Genomic DNA, 15,699 nt, shown 5'->3' with positions numbered 1-15,699 from the left:
TTTCGCCATCTTGTCTGTCTTGTCAGCCCTGTCTGTCACTGTCTCTCTCCTCCTCCTCTCTGTGCTGTGGTGTCCAGTCAGTGTGTCTCTCTCCTCCTCTTCTCTGTCCTATGGTGTACAGTGGGTCAGTATTAGTGGGCTACACCCAGGCTCACTCACTGCGAGTGTGATCTCAGCAGAGTCTCTGTACTCTTGGGACACTTGACTCACCTGTCTCTCTCTTTCTCTCCCTGTGCTGTCCCTCTCCTGCCCCCTCTCTCCCTACTCGGACTCCAGCTGGAGGAGGTCCAATCACCACCTCCTGTGAGACAGAAGAAAAAGAAAGTGGGTAATGCTCTGATTCTCTCTTTACTCCTGTCCAGTGTCCAGTCAGTGTGTGTGTATGAACCCCTCTCTCTCTCAGTGCAGTGTTCATGTCCTGGAGTGTCCAGTCCGACTCTTAACGTGACTCTCCTGTCTCTGCTTCAGAAGTGCTGGTGCGTCTTTTTAAAGTCCCTGAGCTGCATGTCGGTGGAGACAGATGATAAGGACGAGCCGATGGAGGCGGCGGAGAACGTGTGTCAGGAGAGGAAGAGCGAGGGAGAGGAGGAGCAGGCTGCTGGGAAGGACAAGAAGAAGAAGAGGAGGTGCAGGTGAGCAGACAGGGGGACGCCGCCCGGTCGTGTCTGTGATTCAAGAAGGAGTCTCCTCTTGCTGTTTGATGTCATGGTGATGTCCGTGTCTGTGTCCCTCACACCTGCAATAACAATATTCTTTCCAGGTTCCTTTCCTGGTTCTGTGCCAGCTAAGATCGGAGTCGCCTTCCCCACCAAGGACTGGACTGGACTGGACTGGACTGGAGCTGAGGGACACCAGACTGGACTGGACTGGAGCCAAGGGACCCCAGACTGTGCTGGACCGAAGCTGAGGGACCCCAGACTGCACTGGACCGGAGCTGAGAGACACCAGACTGGACTGGACTGGAGCTGAGGGACCCCAGACTGTGCTGGACCGAAGCTGAGGGACCCCAGTCTGTGCTGGACCGAAGCTGAGGGACCCCAGTCTGTGCTGGGCCAAAGCTGAGGGACCCCAGTCTGTGCTGGACCGAAGCTGAGGGACTCCAGACTGTGCTGGACCAAAGCTGAGGGGCCCCAGACTGGACTGGACTGGAGCTGAGGGGCCCCAGGCTGTGCTGGACCGAAGCTGAGGGACCCCAGACTGGACTGGACCAAAGCTAAGGGACCCCAGACTGTGCTGGACTGAAGCTGAGGGACCCCAGTCTGGACCGAAGCTGAGAGACCCCAGTCTGTGCTGGACCGAAGCTGAGGGACCCCAGTCTGGACTGCACTGGAGCTGAGGGACCCCAGTCTGGACCGAAGCTGAGGGACCCCAGTCTGTGCTGGGCCGAAGCTGAGGGACACCAGTCTGGACTGAAGCTGAGGGACCCCAGACTGTGCTGGACCGAAGCTGAGGGACCCCAGTCTGTGCTGGACCGAAGCTGAGGGACCCCAGACTGTGCTGGACCGAAGCTGAGGGACCCCAGACTGGGCTGCACTGGAGCTGAGGGACACCAGACTGGACTGGACTGCACTGGAGCTGAGGGGCCCCATACTGGACTGGACCAGAGCTGAGGGGCCCCAGACTGGACTGGACCGGAGCTGAGGGACCCCAGATCCCAGTCTGGACTGAAGCTGAGGGACCCCAGACCCCAGTCTGGACTGAAGCTGAGGGACCCCAGACTGGACTGTGGAAAACTTTCACATTATCTCCACCTGAGTCCTCAGATCGTCTGCATGACCTTGTATTATTAAGTATTATTTTAAGGTCCTGTGATGATCGTAAGATGGGGGGGGGGGGGTGTGTCCCTTGACATTAATCTGTATTGTAATTTTTGTTCTTTTGTTAAGCATCATTAAAATGTTTTTTAAAAAAAGCTTTTGGTTTTTTCCCTCCCCCCCCGAAACGAACGAACAGAGTCTGTCTTTCTCTTTCATCCCGGAGAGTTTGTGGTTGATGGATTGAGGCCGAGAGCCCTCGTTGTCGGCGTGCCACCAGTTAGCGGGGCTAAAGCAGGGGGGGCATCGTGTCCAATACTCCTTGAAACGAGACAGATTTCAAGCCACCTCCGTCTGAAGAGAAGGAAGTTGACCACGAACTCCAGGGTGTCCTAGGAAGCTCTTTAGCCATCGTTTGCCCAGCAGCCATCTCACCCTGCAGCTCCCAGCTAGCAGCCCCCTCCCCACTGGAGCCCAGCAGGTAGAAGCCTGGTCAGTACCTGGAGGGGAGACTCCTGGGAAAAACTGAGGTTGCTGCTGGGAGAGGTGTGAGTGGGGCCAGCAGGGGGCGCTTTCACCCTGCGGTCTGTGTGGGTCCTGATGCCCCAGTATAGTGACGGGGGACACTGGACTGTAAACAGGCGCCGTCCTTCGGATAAGACGTCAAACCGAGGTCCTGACTCTCTGTGCTCATTAACAATCCCGGGGTGTTTCTGGAGAGGAGTAGGGGTGTTACCCCAGTGTCCTGGCCTGATTCCCCCCCTGGTCTTGACCCATCATGGCCTCCTTATCACCCCCCCTCTCTGAACTGGCTCCATCCCTCTGCTCTCCTCCCCACTGAGAGCTGCTGTGTGCTGAGCGGACTGGAGCATCATCCACGTGGGGGCTGCACACTGGGGGGGCTGGAGGGGATCCCCCTGACCTGGGAAGAGCTCTGAGTGGAGAGTCCAGACGGATTAATTATTATTATTATTATTCGTGCTGCACTGGGCTTCAGTCCTGGTAGTGAGAGGGGGATCTGTGATCAGTACAGATACTTATGACTGTATAATAATACACGATAGAAATGGAAAACAGGGTAGCGCTGTAGTCTCTTCGAAACGTTTTGAACTGCCAGAAGAAGTTTTCACAACCCGGACTTGTGAAGGTACAGGTCTTCTCCCTTCGTCCGGAGTAAGGTGAGAGGTTATCCCCTCGGGGCGCAGTATCCCCGATGCACCCCCCCACCACCACCCAAAATGACACACACTTCTGTGACGATTGGGAGACCCCGGTTCGATCAGCCCCTGCGGTGTAGGAAACGACCCGCTGGAGAGAACACGCAGACTCCACACAGAAGGGTCACCTCGGCATTTATTCCAACAGCAAAACACCAGAGAGAAACGGGTCTCCGAAAGATGAGCGCACACCGGGAAAAACACTACGGGGTCATTACAAATGGGAATAGGAGTTCTTTTTTTCTTTTCCGGACGTCAGTTGTATCGTGTCCTGGTGATTTCTCCTGTTTCGAACGGAGTTCAATGTCACGTTTCTACTTTATTAGAGAGAGGCACTGAACTTTGGGGAACGTGACATCCACCCAGTATTACTAGTAGGTTGATAAATATAAATGTTCTTTTTCCCCCCGTATGATACCTCGCGAAATATAACGATGGCCAACTCCTTAAGTCGAAATTTAAACCCTTCTCACGCTACAAGACAGTCCGTCAACATCGCCGCGGCCCGAAGCGCGACCTTCGGTATGACGTTGGCGGAAGGGGGTAGGGTAAGTACGTCACAGCCGGGGGAAGCCCCTATCACGTGAGAGGGGTGCTGCGGGCGACGAGCCCCCGGGGGCGAAGAGAAGTTGATTTGCGTGGGGTGTGGAAACACTACACGACCGGGCAAGCGAGCCGTTTTTTTTTTTGTTTTGTTTTTTCAGAACATCAGAACAACCGCAGAGATGACCATCGATCCACTCCGGACGTTTCCTTTTTTGTCCTTTTTGGCCTCCAAAATAAAAAAAAAAACTGGGATCCATCGTGGCGTTGCCAAATTAAAACATCAACCACTTTTCGGGCTTTTGTGCTGTCCATGATGAAACCGTCATGGTTGTGTAAGGATACGTTACGTCACAGACCGGCGGCGCTCGGACGTGAGGAGTGTCGTTACGTTTTTGAAACGGGCACGTCAGACAAGATCTCTGACAAGATCTCTGAAAAACCCAAACCTGTAAGATTCAATTTCAATTCAGTTTTTTTTATATAGCGCCTTTCACAACAAGAATGCCCCAAGGCCCCGAACAAAGGAGTTGTTCCACACCCCCGCCACCCTCTGTGTACAGTAGAGCCCCCTGTACTGACTGGAGGAGCTCACCCAGCTGTGTCTGGAGAGAAGCCGGGGTATCGGCTTCAACCACAGGGCTGGGCGGCTTGTTCCCCACCCCCATCCCCTTCTGTGTACAGAAGAGCCTCCTGTCCTGACTCCAGTAGGAAATGTCACCTGGAGGCAACACACCGGCTTCTTTTAACAGATCACCTCGGGAATCGGGAACAACGGAGCTGTGTGCGGCCGTCTGTACGGAGGGGTTCAGCGCGGGGGGGCTCCGGGCTCGGGTCTGGACCCAGGGGGGGGGGGGGGGGGGGGGCTGTCTGTGTGGAGTCTGCATGTTCTCCCTGTGTTCTTCGGGTCCAAAGACAGGCTTTTGGGCTAATTGGCTTCTGGGAAAACTGGCCCTGGTGTGTGTGTGTCCTATGATGGAGTGCTGTCCTGTCCAGGGTGTGTGAGTGAATGTGTGTTTGTCATGTGATGGACTGGTTCCTGTCCAGGGTGTGTGAGTGTGTGTGTCTGAGTGTCCTGTGAGGGACTGGTGTCCTATCCAGGTTGTGTGTGTGTCCTGTGAGGGACTGGTGTCCTGTTCAGGGTGTGTGAGTGTGTGTGTGTATCCTGTGAGTGACTGGTGTCCTATCTAGGGTGTGTGTATGTCCTGTGATGGACTGGTGTCCTGTCCAGGGTGTGTGAGTGAGTGTGTGTGTGTCCTGTGATGGACTGGTGTCCTGTCCAGGGTGTGTGAGTGTGTGTGTCTGTGTGTCCTGTGATGGACAGATGGTACCAAGCCTGGACACCCATGAGACACTGGCTTCCTCAGAAGACTCTCACGGAGGGCACACTGTCCCTAACCCGGGTCCAGAAGAAACTACAGTGATCTATAATTCCTGCGCCTCGGAAGGGTTTATGACGTCTATGTCCGGCGCCCGCGCCCGTGGACTGGCGGTTTGGCGTCGCGCTCCGCAGCTCGAGCTTCGGTGCGAGGCAGGGCGGGAGGGAGCCGATGTGGCCTCGGCGCCATCTTTGCTGGTGAGTCAATTGTGACCGTTGCGGTACAATAAACCATCAATAAACCTTTTCCCACCCCGTCCAGTATTTCTGTCGCGGCCCACGTCCCTTACAATCGACAAACTATAAAAAAAACAGTAGCCCTTCGCAACATTACACGCCATTTTTTTTATTTTAAACGTCCGCTAGATACGCAGGTGGTTCGATACCTGTCTTATCCTCGCCGGCGTCTTTATACCGGCAAGTGAATTTTATTTGGGGTCCCTCAGAATTGTGACAGAAATGTCAGTGAACCACAATAAAAAACGAAACTTTTTTTTTAAAGGCGGTGAATGGATTTTTTGAGTAACCGTGTAGCGACTAACGTAAGGAAAAAAAGTTGTCTTTCCCTACGAAGACGTTTTGGTACAGGACTTTCTTTAAATATCAGTTGTGCATAGCGTTTTACAAGAAGTTGATGATGATCTTGGAGATAATTGCAAAGGAAAATTGAGATAACTACCAAAACATTACGTGTGAAACGACAGGACAGAACTTTGAACCCACAAAGAAACAAAGGTATGAAATATTGCCTCGTCATGGGGGGTTGATAATTGTAGTAAGTGTTCCTAATTTTCGTAAAGAAATGTATATTATGGGAGTCACACGTGAGATTTAGTGTATATACGTTTCATATTGTGCATATATACGGGGTTAAAAAGTGGAATGAGTATGATTATAAACTCGTGTGTCCTATAATCAGATAATTTTTGAACAAGCTTTGATTAGACAGGTGAAAAACAACATCAGATCCTTTATTTTAATATATTCTCACGTCTGAATATCAGCTTCTCCCCTCTGGCCAACATTTCAGGGCTCCCAGGTGTAGATCCCAAATTGAAACAAATATTAATTTGTTACCCAGTTAAACAGTTAATAGAAGTGAGTGACCAGGGTAAATAAAGGTGGGTCAGTGTAAACTGTTTATTCTGGACCAGACTTCGTCATGTGTGATATGTCATGACTTCTTATATTAAGTTTTATCTTTATATTTAGTTCTACATGTGTAATAGATGCGATGTGTGTCCATAAAAAGGTTTCTCCAGGGGAAAATCAAGTTCGTTTTAAAACCGTGTTTCCTTTTTAGGGTAGGTTTGCATTCCAAGTGTGGGGTTTTTGCCTTTTTGTATTTTTGCTGAGACAAGTTGCCTTTCTTATACGCGGAGGGATCTGCTCGTGAGATGTCCGCTTGGTCCATTTCTGAGCTCAGTATAAGGTGTAGAAAGCATGACTGTCATCATAACCCGCATCTCACCCAGGTGTGGAATAATGTTGTGACTATTGCTTCAGCAATAACATGCTGATTGCATGTTTCTAGATGGGAATAACAGAGATCTCAACTACTGAGGGGCCTTATTAATAAAGTCTCCACAGCCGAAGCGCTGTGTCTCTTTTCAGCTGGCGATAAACCTTTCCTCGATCCTTTGCGGACTTGTTAAACTGTTCATGATCAGAATAAAAAACGCTCACGCTAATACACAAGCACCCGTGTCTCGCCAAAGCTGACAAATAAACAGACGGACAAGCCGCACTGCACGTGTGAACAGGGGAATGAGCGAGCGCGCGGGGATAGGGCGCCTCCTGCGCTTAAAAGCTTACAGCACCTGGTATTCCCAGGCGGTCTCCCATCCAAGTACTAACCAGGTCCATCCCTGTTTAGCTTCCGAGATCAGACGAGATCAGGCGTGCTCAAGGGGGTGTGGCCGTAAGCGAGAGCAAGGCTCGCTGGCACCCTTCTTATTGAGAGGACAGCTCCGTCACCTCTTTTACGACGCTGCTTTTTTTGCCTTGCGTTTTTCTCTTCCCACGTTCTCTCTCTTCACTGCCTTCGTCCCCGCTCTATTTCACTTCAGCCTTTCACTCTTGCTTCCTTCCAATGAGGACGGAGCTGCGGGAGAAAGGGCGCTATAGAGGATCGCTGTGGAGAGCTGCTGCTGTGCTCTGACATCTGAGCTCTGTGGAAAACGATCTCAATACAATTCTGAAAAACGCGATTCCCCGAATGCCAGCCGAACAAGTCTCCACAGCCGAAGCGCTGTGTCTCTTTTCAGCTGGCGATAAACCTTTCCTCGATCCTTTGCGGACTTGTAAAACTGTTCCTGATCAGAATAAAAAACGCTCACGCTAATACACAAGCACCCGTGTCTCGCCAAAGCTGACAAATAAACAGACGGACAAGCCGCACTGCACGTGTGAACAGGGGAATGAGCGAGCGAGCGGGGATAGGGCGCCTCCTGCGCTTAAAAGCTTACAGCACCTGGTATTCCCAGGCGGTCTCCCATCCAAGTACTAACCAGGCCCATCCCTGTTTAGCTTCCGAGATCAGACGAGATCAGGCGTGCTCAAGGGGGTGTGGCCGTAAGCGAGAGCAAGGCTCGCTGGCACCCTTCTTATTGAGAGGACAGCTCCGTCACCTCTTTTACGACGCTGCTTTTTTTCCCTTGCGTTTTTCTCTTCTTCCCACGTTCTCTCTCTTCACTGCCTTCGTCCCCGCTCTATTTCACTTCAGCCTTTCACTCTTGCTTCCTTCCAATGAGGACGGAGCTGCGGGAGAAAGGGCGCTATAGAGGATCGCTGTGGAGAGCTGCTGCTGTGCTTTGACATCTGAGCTCTGTGGAAAACGATCTCAATACAATTCTGAAAAACGCGACTCTCCGAACGCCAGCCGAACAAGTCTCCACAGCCGAAGCGCTGTGTCTCTTTTCAGCTGGCGATAAACCTTTCCTCGATCCTTTGCGGACTTGTTAAACTGTTCATGATCAGAATAAAAAACGCTCACGCTAATACACAAGCACCCGTGTCTCGCCAAAGCTGACAAATAAACAGATGGACAAGCCGCACTGCACGTGTGAACAGGGGAATGAGCGAGCTAGCGGGGATAGGGCGCCTCCTGCACTTAAGAGCTTACAGCACCTGGTATTCCCAGGCGGTCTCCCATCCAAGTACTAACCAGGCCCATCCCTGTTTAGCTTCCGAGATCAGACGAGATCAGGCGTGCTCAAGGGGGTGTGGCCGTAAGCAAGAGCAAGGCTCGCTGGCACCCTTCTTATTGAGAGGACAGCTCCGTCACCTCTTTTACGACGCTGCTTTTTTTCCCTTGCGTTTTTCTCTTCTTCCCACGTTCTCTCTCTTCACTGCCTTCGTCCCCGCTCTATTTCACTTCAGCCTTTCACTCTTGCTTCCTTCCAATGAGGACGGAGCTGCGGGAGAAAGGGCGCTATAGAGGATCGCTGTGGAGAGCTGCTGCTGTGCTTTGACATCTGAGCTCTGTGGAAAACGATCTCAATACAATTCTGAAAAACGCGACTCTCCGAACGCCAGCCGAACAAGTCTCCACAGCCGAAGCGCTGTGTCTCTTTTCAGCTGGCGATAAACCTTTCCTCGATCCTTTGCGGACTTGTAAAACTGTTCCTGATCAGAATAAAAAACGCTCACGCTAATACACAAGCACCCGTGTCTCGCCAAAGCTGACAAATAAACAGACGGACAAGCCGCACTGCACGTGTGAACAGGGGAATGAGCGAGCGAGCGGGGATAGGGCGCCTCCTGCGCTTAAAAGCTTACAGCACCTGGTATTCCCAGGCGGTCTCCCATCCAAGTACTAACCAGGCCCATCCGTGTTTAGCTTCCGAGATCAGACGAGATCAGGCGTGCTCAAGGGGGTGTGGCCGTAAGCGAGCGCAAGGCTCGCTGGCACCCTTCTTATTGAGAGGACAGCTCCGTCACCTCTTTTACGACGCTGCTTTTTTTCCCTTGCGTTTTTCTCTTCTTCCCACGTTCTCTCTCTTCACTGCCTTCGTCCCCGCTCTATTTCACTTCAGCCTTTCACTCTTGCTTCCTTCCAATGAGGACGGAGCTGCGGGAGAAAGGGCGCTATAGAGGATCGCTGTGGAGAGCTGCTGCTGTGCTTTGACATCTGAGCTCTGTGGAAAACGATCTCAATACAATTCTGAAAAACGCGACTCTCCGAACGCCAGCCGAACAAGTCTCCACAGCCGAAGCGCTGTGTCTCTTTTCAGCTGGCGATAAACCTTTCCTCGATCCTTTGCGGACTTGTAAAACTGTTCCTGATCAGAATAAAAAACGCTCACGCTAATACACAAGCACCCGTGTCTCGCCAAAGCTGACAAATAAACAGACGGACAAGCCGCACTGCACGTGTGAACAGGGGAATGAGCGAGCGAGCGGGGATAGGGCGCCTCCTGCGCTTAAAAGCTTACAGCACCTGGTATTCCCAGGCGGTCTCCCATCCAAGTACTAACCAGGCCCATCCCTGTTTAGCTTCCAAGATCAGACGAGATCAGGCGTGCTCAAGGGGGTGTGGCCCTAAGCGAGAGCAAGGCTCGCTGGCACCCTTCTTATTGAGAGGACAGCTCCGTCACCTCTTTTACGACGCTGCTTTTTTTCCCTTGCGTTTTTCTCTTCTTCCCACGTTCTCTCTCTTCACTGCCTTCGTCCCCGCTCTATTTCACTTCAGCCTTTCACTCTTGCTTCCTTCCAATGAGGACGGAGCTGCGGGAGAAAGGGCGCTATAGAGGATCGCTGTGGAGAGCTGCTGCTGTGCTTTGACATCTGAGCTCTGTGGAAAACGATCTCAATACAATTCTGAAAAACGCGACTCTCCGAACGCCAGCCGAACAAGTCTCCACAGCCGAAGCGCTGTGTCTCTTTTCAGCTGGCGATAAACCTTTCCTCGATCCTTTGCGGACTTGTAAAACTGTTCCTGATCAGAATAGAAAACGCTCACGCTAATACACAAGCACCCGTGTCTCGCCAAAGCTGACAAATAAACAGACGGACAAGCCGCACTGCACGTGTGAACAGGGGAATGAGCGAGCGAGCGGGGATAGGGCGCCTCCTGCGCTTAAAAGCTTACAGCACCTGGTATTCCCAGGCGGTCTCCCATCCAAGTACTAACCAGGCCCATCCCTGTTTAGCTTCCGAGATCAGATGAGATCAGGCGTGCTCAAGGGGGTGTGGCCGTAAGCGAGAGCAAGGCTCGCTGGCACCCTTCTTATTGAGAGGACAGCTCCGTCACCTCTTTTACGACGCTGCTTTTTTTCCCTTGCGTTTTTCTCTTCTTCCCACGTTCTCTCTCTTCACTGCCTTCGTCCCCACTCTATTTCACTTCAGCCTTTCACTTTTGCTTCCTTCCAATGAGGACGGAGCTGCGGGAGAAAGGGCGCTATAGAGGATCGCTGTGGAGAGCTGCTGCTGTGCTTTGACATCTGAGCTCTGTGGAAAACGATCTCAATACAATTCTGAAAAACGCGACTCTCCGAACGCCAGCCGAACAAGTCTCCACAGCCGAAGCGCTGTGTCTCTTTTCAGCTGGCGATAAACCTTTCCTCGATCCTTTGCGGACTTGTTAAACTGTTCATGATCAGAATAAAAAACGCTCACGCTAATACACAAGCACCCGTGTCTCGCCAAAGCTGACAAATAAACAGATGGACAAGCCGCACTGCACGTGTGAACAGGGGAATGAGCGAGCTAGCGGGGATAGGGCGCCTCCTGCACTTAAGAGCTTACAGCACCTGGTATTCCCAGGCGGTCTCCCATCCAAGTACTAACCAGGCCCATCCCTGTTTAGCTTCCGAGATCAGACGAGATCAGGCGTGCTCAAGGGGGTGTGGCCGTAAGCGAGAGCAAGGCTCGCTGGCACCCTTCTTATTGAGAGGACAGCTCCGTCACCTCTTTTACGACGCTGCTTTTTTTCCCTTGCGTTTTTCTCTTCTTCCCACGTTCTCTCTCTTCACTGCCTTCGTCCCCGCTCTATTTCACTTCAGCCTTTCACTCTTGCTTCCTTCCAATGAGGACGGAGCTGCGGGAGAAAGGGCGCTATAGAGGATCGCTGTGGAGAGCTGCTGCTGTGCTTTGACATCTGAGCTCTGTGGAAAACGATCTCAATACAATTCTGAAAAACGCGACTCTCCGAACGCCAGCCGAACAAGTCTCCACAGCCGAAGCGCTGTGTCTCTTTTCAGCTGGCGATAAACCTTTCCTCGATCCTTTGCGGACTTGTTAAACTGTTCATGATCAGAATAAAAAACGCTCACGCTAATACACAAGCACCCGTGTCTCGCCAAAGCTGACAAATAAACAGATGGACAAGCCGCACTGCACGTGTGAACAGGGGAATGAGCGAGCTAGCGGGGATAGGGCGCCTCCTGCACTTAAAAGCTTACAGCACCTGGTATTCCCAGGCGGTCTCCCATCCAAGTACTAACCAGGCCCATCCCTGTTTAGCTTCCGAGATCAGACAAGATCAGGCGTGCTCAAGGGGGTGTGGCCGTAAGCGAGAGCAAGGCTCGCTGGCACCCTTCTTATTGAGAGGACAGCTCCGTCACCTCTTTTACGACGCTGCTTTTTTTCCCTTGCGTTTTTCTCTTCTTCCCACGTTCTCTCTCTTCACTGCCTTCGTCCCCGCTCTATTTCACTTCAGCCTTTCACTCTTGCTTCCTTCCAATGAGGACGGAGCTGCGGGAGAAAGGGCGCTATAGAGGATCGCTGTGGAGAGCTGCTGCTGTGCTTTGACATCTGAGCTCTGTGGAAAACGATCTCAATACAATTCTGAAAAACGCGACTCTCCGAACGCCAGCCGAACAAGTCTCCACAGCCGAAGCGCTGTGTCTCTTTTCAGCTGGCGATAAACCTTTCCTCGATCCTTTGCGGACTTGTAAAACTGTTCCTGATCAGAATAAAAAACGCTCACGCTAATACACAAGCACCCGTGTCTCGCCAAAGCTGACAAATAAACAGACGGACAAGCCGCACTGCACGTGTGAACAGGGGAATGAGCGAGCGAGCGGGGATAGGGCGCCTCCTGCGCTTAAAAGCTTACAGCACCTGGTATTCCCAGGCGGTCTCCCATCCAAGTACTAACCAGGCCCATCCCTGTTTAGCTTCCGAGATCAGACGAGATCAGGCGTGCTCAAGGGGGTGTGGCCGTAAGCGAGCGCAAGGCTCGCTGGCACCCTTCTTATTGAGAGGACAGCTCCGTCACCTCTTTTACGACGCTGCTTTTTTTCCCTTGCGTTTTTCTCTTCTTCCCACGTTCTCTCTCTTCACTGCCTTCGTCCCCGCTCTATTTCACTTCAGCCTTTCACTCTTGCTTCCTTCCAATGAGGACGGAGCTGCGGGAGAAAGGGCGCTATAGAGGATCGCTGTGGAGAGCTGCTGCTGTGCTTTGACATCTGAGCTCTGTGGAAAACGATCTCAATACAATTCTGAAAAACGCGACTCTCCGAACGCCAGCCGAACAAGTCTCCACAGCCGAAGCGCTGTGTCTCTTTTCAGCTGGCGATAAACCTTTCCTCGATCCTTTGCGGACTTGTAAAACTGTTCCTGATCAGAATAAAAAACGCTCACGCTAATACACAAGCACCCGTGTCTCGCCAAAGCTGACAAATAAACAGACGGACAAGCCGCACTGCACGTGTGAACAGGGGAATGAGCGAGCGAGCGGGGATAGGGCGCCTCCTGCGCTTAAAAGCTTACAGCACCTGGTATTCCCAGGCGGTCTCCCATCCAAGTACTAACCAGGCCCATCCCTGTTTAGCTTCCAAGATCAGACGAGATCAGGCGTGCTCAAGGGGGTGTGGCCCTAAGCGAGAGCAAGGCTCGCTGGCACCCTTCTTATTGAGAGGACAGCTCCGTCACCTCTTTTACGACGCTGCTTTTTTTCCCTTGCGTTTTTCTCTTCTTCCCACGTTCTCTCTCTTCACTGCCTTCGTCCCCGCTCTATTTCACTTCAGCCTTTCACTCTTGCTTCCTTCCAATGAGGACGGAGCTGCGGGAGAAAGGGCGCTATAGAGGATCGCTGTGGAGAGCTGCTGCTGTGCTTTGACATCTGAGCTCTGTGGAAAACGATCTCAATACAATTCTGAAAAACGCGACTCTCCGAACGCCAGCCGAACAAGTCTCCACAGCCGAAGCGCTGTGTCTCTTTTCAGCTGGCGATAAACCTTTCCTCGATCCTTTGCGGACTTGTAAAACTGTTCCTGATCAGAATAGAAAACGCTCACGCTAATACACAAGCACCCGTGTCTCGCCAAAGCTGACAAATAAACAGACGGACAAGCCGCACTGCACGTGTGAACAGGGGAATGAGCGAGCGAGCGGGGATAGGGCGCCTCCTGCGCTTAAAAGCTTACAGCACCTGGTATTCCCAGGCGGTCTCCCATCCAAGTACTAACCAGGCCCATCCCTGTTTAGCTTCCGAGATCAGATGAGATCAGGCGTGCTCAAGGGGGTGTGGCCGTAAGCGAAAGCAAGGCTCGCTGGCACCCTTCTTATTGAGAGGACAGCTCCGTCACCTCTTTTACGACGCTGCTTTTTTTCCCTTGCGTTTTTCTCTTCTTCCCACGTTCTCTCTCTTCACTGCCTTCGTCCCCACTCTATTTCACTTCAGCCTTTCACTTTTGCTTCCTTCCAATGAGGACGGAGCTGCGGGAGAAAGGGCGCTATAGAGGATCGCTGTGGAGAGCTGCTGCTGTGCTTTGACATCTGAGCTCTGTGGAAAACGATCTCAATACAATTCTGAAAAACGCGACTCTCCGAACGCCAGCCGAACAAGTCTCCACAGCCGAAGCGCTGTGTCTCTTTTCAGCTGGCGATAAACCTTTCCTCGATCCTTTGCAGACTTGTAAAACTGTTCCTGATCAGAATAAAAAACGCTCACGCTAATACACAAGCACCCGTGTCTCGCCAAAGCTGACAAATAAACAGACGGACAAGCCGCACTGCACGTGTGAACAGGGGAATGAGCGAGCGAGCGGGGATAGGGCGCCTCCTGCGCTTAAAAGCTTACAGCACCTGGCATTCCCAGGCGGTCTCCCATCCAAGTACTAACCAGGCCCATCCCTGTTTAGCTTCCGAGATCAGACGAGATCAGGCGTGCGGCCATAAGCAAGAGCGAGGCTCGCTGGCACCCTTCTTATTGAGAGGACAGCTCCGTCACCTCTTTTACGACGCTGCTTTTTTTCCCTTGCGTTTTTCTCTTCTTCCCACGTTCTCTCTCTTCACTGCCTTTGTCCCCGCTCTATTTCACTTCAGCCTTTCACTCTTGCTTCCTTCCAATGAGGACGGAGCTGCGGGAGAAAGGGCGCTATAGAGGATCGCTGTGGAGAGCTGCTGCTGTGCTTTGACATCTGAGCTCTGTGGAAAACGATCTCAATACAATTCTGAAAAACGCGACTCTCCGAACGCCAGCCGAACAAGTCTCCACAGCCGAAGCGCTGTGTCTCTTTTCAGCTGGCGATAAACCTTTCCTCGATCCTTTGCGGACTTGTAAAACTGTTCCTGATCAGAATAAAAAACGCTCACGCTAATACACAAGCACCCGTGTCTCGCCAAAGCTGACAATAAACAGACGGACAAGCCGCACTGCACGTGTGAACAGGGGAATGAGCGAGCGAGCGGGGATAGGGCGCCTCCTGCGCTTAAAAGCTTACAGCACCTGGTATTCCCAGGCGGTCTCCCATCCAAGTACTAACCAGGCCCATCCCTGTTTAGCTTCCGAGATCAGACGAGATCAGGCGTGCTCAAGGGGGTGTGGCCGTAAGCAAGAGCAAGGCTCGCTGGCACCCTTCTTATTGAGAGGACAGCTCCGTCACCTCTTTTACGACACTGCTTTTTTTATCTTGCGTTTTTCTCTTCTTCCCACGTTCTCTCTCTTCACTGCCTTCGTCCCCGCTCTATTTCACTTCAGCCTTTCACTCTTGCTTCCTTCCAATGAGGACGGAGCTGCGGGAGAAAGGGCGCTATAGAGGATCGCTGTGGAGAGCTGCTGCTGTGCTTTGACTTCTGAGCTCTGTGGAAAACGATCTCAATACAATTCTGAAAAACGCGACTCCCCGAACGCCAGCCGAACAAGTCTTGAAGTGGAAATCTAATAAGTAAATTGATTCTTAAAATGTAGAGAGCTTTGCAAAGAAATATATTGGGGCTTTTAGATCATATATTTCAAGGATGTAATTGCTGTGCTACAGTACGTGCAGAATTTTAGAAAACAGTGCGTCAACAAAGTACACTGTTTAGGTTACTTTAGAAGACAATCTACCAAAACAATATATGCTGTCTGGGTCGTTAGAATTAGCTGAAAGTAACTGATAAGCTTTGAATAACATATCTAGTGCTTCTTCTTTCGCTTTTTGATGTAATCTGTTTTCTCTTAGGGAAAGTGGAAGTTTTAGAAGGGACAAAGCGCTGAGCTTTTTTACAGCTCAACGTCTTATGAAGACCCTGTACTGCTTGTAACAAATTGAGTCTCTGGTTGCACTTTGCGAAGTGGCAGCAGGGCTCCCAATATTGCAATATTGAAATAAAGACCTTACTCAGGTGAGAACTCTCTCTTGTGGCTTCCTTGATAGTTATATTTCCATGACACCGGTTTTAATGTCTGTAGATTGTATCTTATTTTTATTTTTTGTTTTGTTTCATGTTCATATTATGTGTTTTCACCCAGTTGACTCCAGTTAATAACAGTTCACCCAGTTAATAGCCACTTTTTATGCGCGAAAAACGGGTGATCTTTCTATCTCGTGATCAGCTTAGTATCTTTCTGTAAGTTTTTTTCTTCTTAATTAAA

At 51.4% G+C, this 15,699-nt stretch overlaps 9 non-coding genes and 3 pseudogenes across 9 annotated transcripts; all 12 read right to left on the bottom strand.

The window, feature by feature from the left end:
- Positions 1–6,700: 6,700 nt before the first annotated feature.
- Positions 6,701–6,819, bottom strand: LOC148666680 (5S ribosomal RNA). Its single transcript, XR_015938510.1, has one exon. It is a non-coding gene; the product is annotated as a 5S ribosomal RNA (ribosomal RNA).
- A 534-nt stretch (positions 6,820–7,353) lies between these two features.
- On the bottom strand, positions 7,354–7,472 carry LOC148666679 (5S ribosomal RNA). Its single transcript, XR_015937322.1, has one exon. It is a non-coding gene; the product is annotated as a 5S ribosomal RNA (ribosomal RNA).
- A 537-nt stretch (positions 7,473–8,009) lies between these two features.
- LOC148666678 (5S ribosomal RNA) lies at positions 8,010–8,128 on the bottom strand. Its single transcript, XR_015937321.1, has one exon. It is a non-coding gene; the product is annotated as a 5S ribosomal RNA (ribosomal RNA).
- A 537-nt stretch (positions 8,129–8,665) lies between these two features.
- On the bottom strand, positions 8,666–8,784 carry LOC148666677 (5S ribosomal RNA). Its single transcript, XR_015938497.1, has one exon. It is a non-coding gene; the product is annotated as a 5S ribosomal RNA (ribosomal RNA).
- A 537-nt stretch (positions 8,785–9,321) lies between these two features.
- LOC148666676 (5S ribosomal RNA) lies at positions 9,322–9,440 on the bottom strand (annotated as a pseudogene).
- Positions 9,441–9,977: 537 nt separating this feature from the next.
- On the bottom strand, positions 9,978–10,096 carry LOC148666675 (5S ribosomal RNA). The gene has a single exon (XR_015939020.1). It is a non-coding gene; the product is annotated as a 5S ribosomal RNA (ribosomal RNA).
- Positions 10,097–10,633: 537 nt separating this feature from the next.
- On the bottom strand, positions 10,634–10,752 carry LOC148666674 (5S ribosomal RNA). Its single transcript, XR_015937320.1, has one exon. It is a non-coding gene; the product is annotated as a 5S ribosomal RNA (ribosomal RNA).
- Positions 10,753–11,289: 537 nt separating this feature from the next.
- LOC148666673 (5S ribosomal RNA) lies at positions 11,290–11,408 on the bottom strand (annotated as a pseudogene).
- A 537-nt stretch (positions 11,409–11,945) lies between these two features.
- LOC148666672 (5S ribosomal RNA) lies at positions 11,946–12,064 on the bottom strand. The gene has a single exon (XR_015937318.1). It is a non-coding gene; the product is annotated as a 5S ribosomal RNA (ribosomal RNA).
- A 537-nt stretch (positions 12,065–12,601) lies between these two features.
- On the bottom strand, positions 12,602–12,720 carry LOC148666671 (5S ribosomal RNA; annotated as a pseudogene).
- Positions 12,721–13,257: 537 nt separating this feature from the next.
- LOC148666670 (5S ribosomal RNA) lies at positions 13,258–13,376 on the bottom strand. The gene has a single exon (XR_015939009.1). It is a non-coding gene; the product is annotated as a 5S ribosomal RNA (ribosomal RNA).
- Positions 13,377–14,556: 1,180 nt separating this feature from the next.
- On the bottom strand, positions 14,557–14,675 carry LOC148666669 (5S ribosomal RNA). Its single transcript, XR_015937317.1, has one exon. It is a non-coding gene; the product is annotated as a 5S ribosomal RNA (ribosomal RNA).
- Between the last annotated feature and the right edge of the window lie 1,024 nt (positions 14,676–15,699).

The sequence above is a fragment of the Lepisosteus platostomus genome, chromosome 5, assembly GCF_059453375.1.
Source record: "Lepisosteus platostomus isolate fLepPlt1 chromosome 5, fLepPlt1.hap1, whole genome shotgun sequence".
Classification (NCBI taxonomy): Eukaryota; Metazoa; Chordata; class Actinopteri; order Semionotiformes; family Lepisosteidae; genus Lepisosteus; species Lepisosteus platostomus.
The sequence above is the reverse complement of the archived record's forward strand: the minus strand, read 5'-3'. Positions and strand labels throughout refer to the sequence as shown.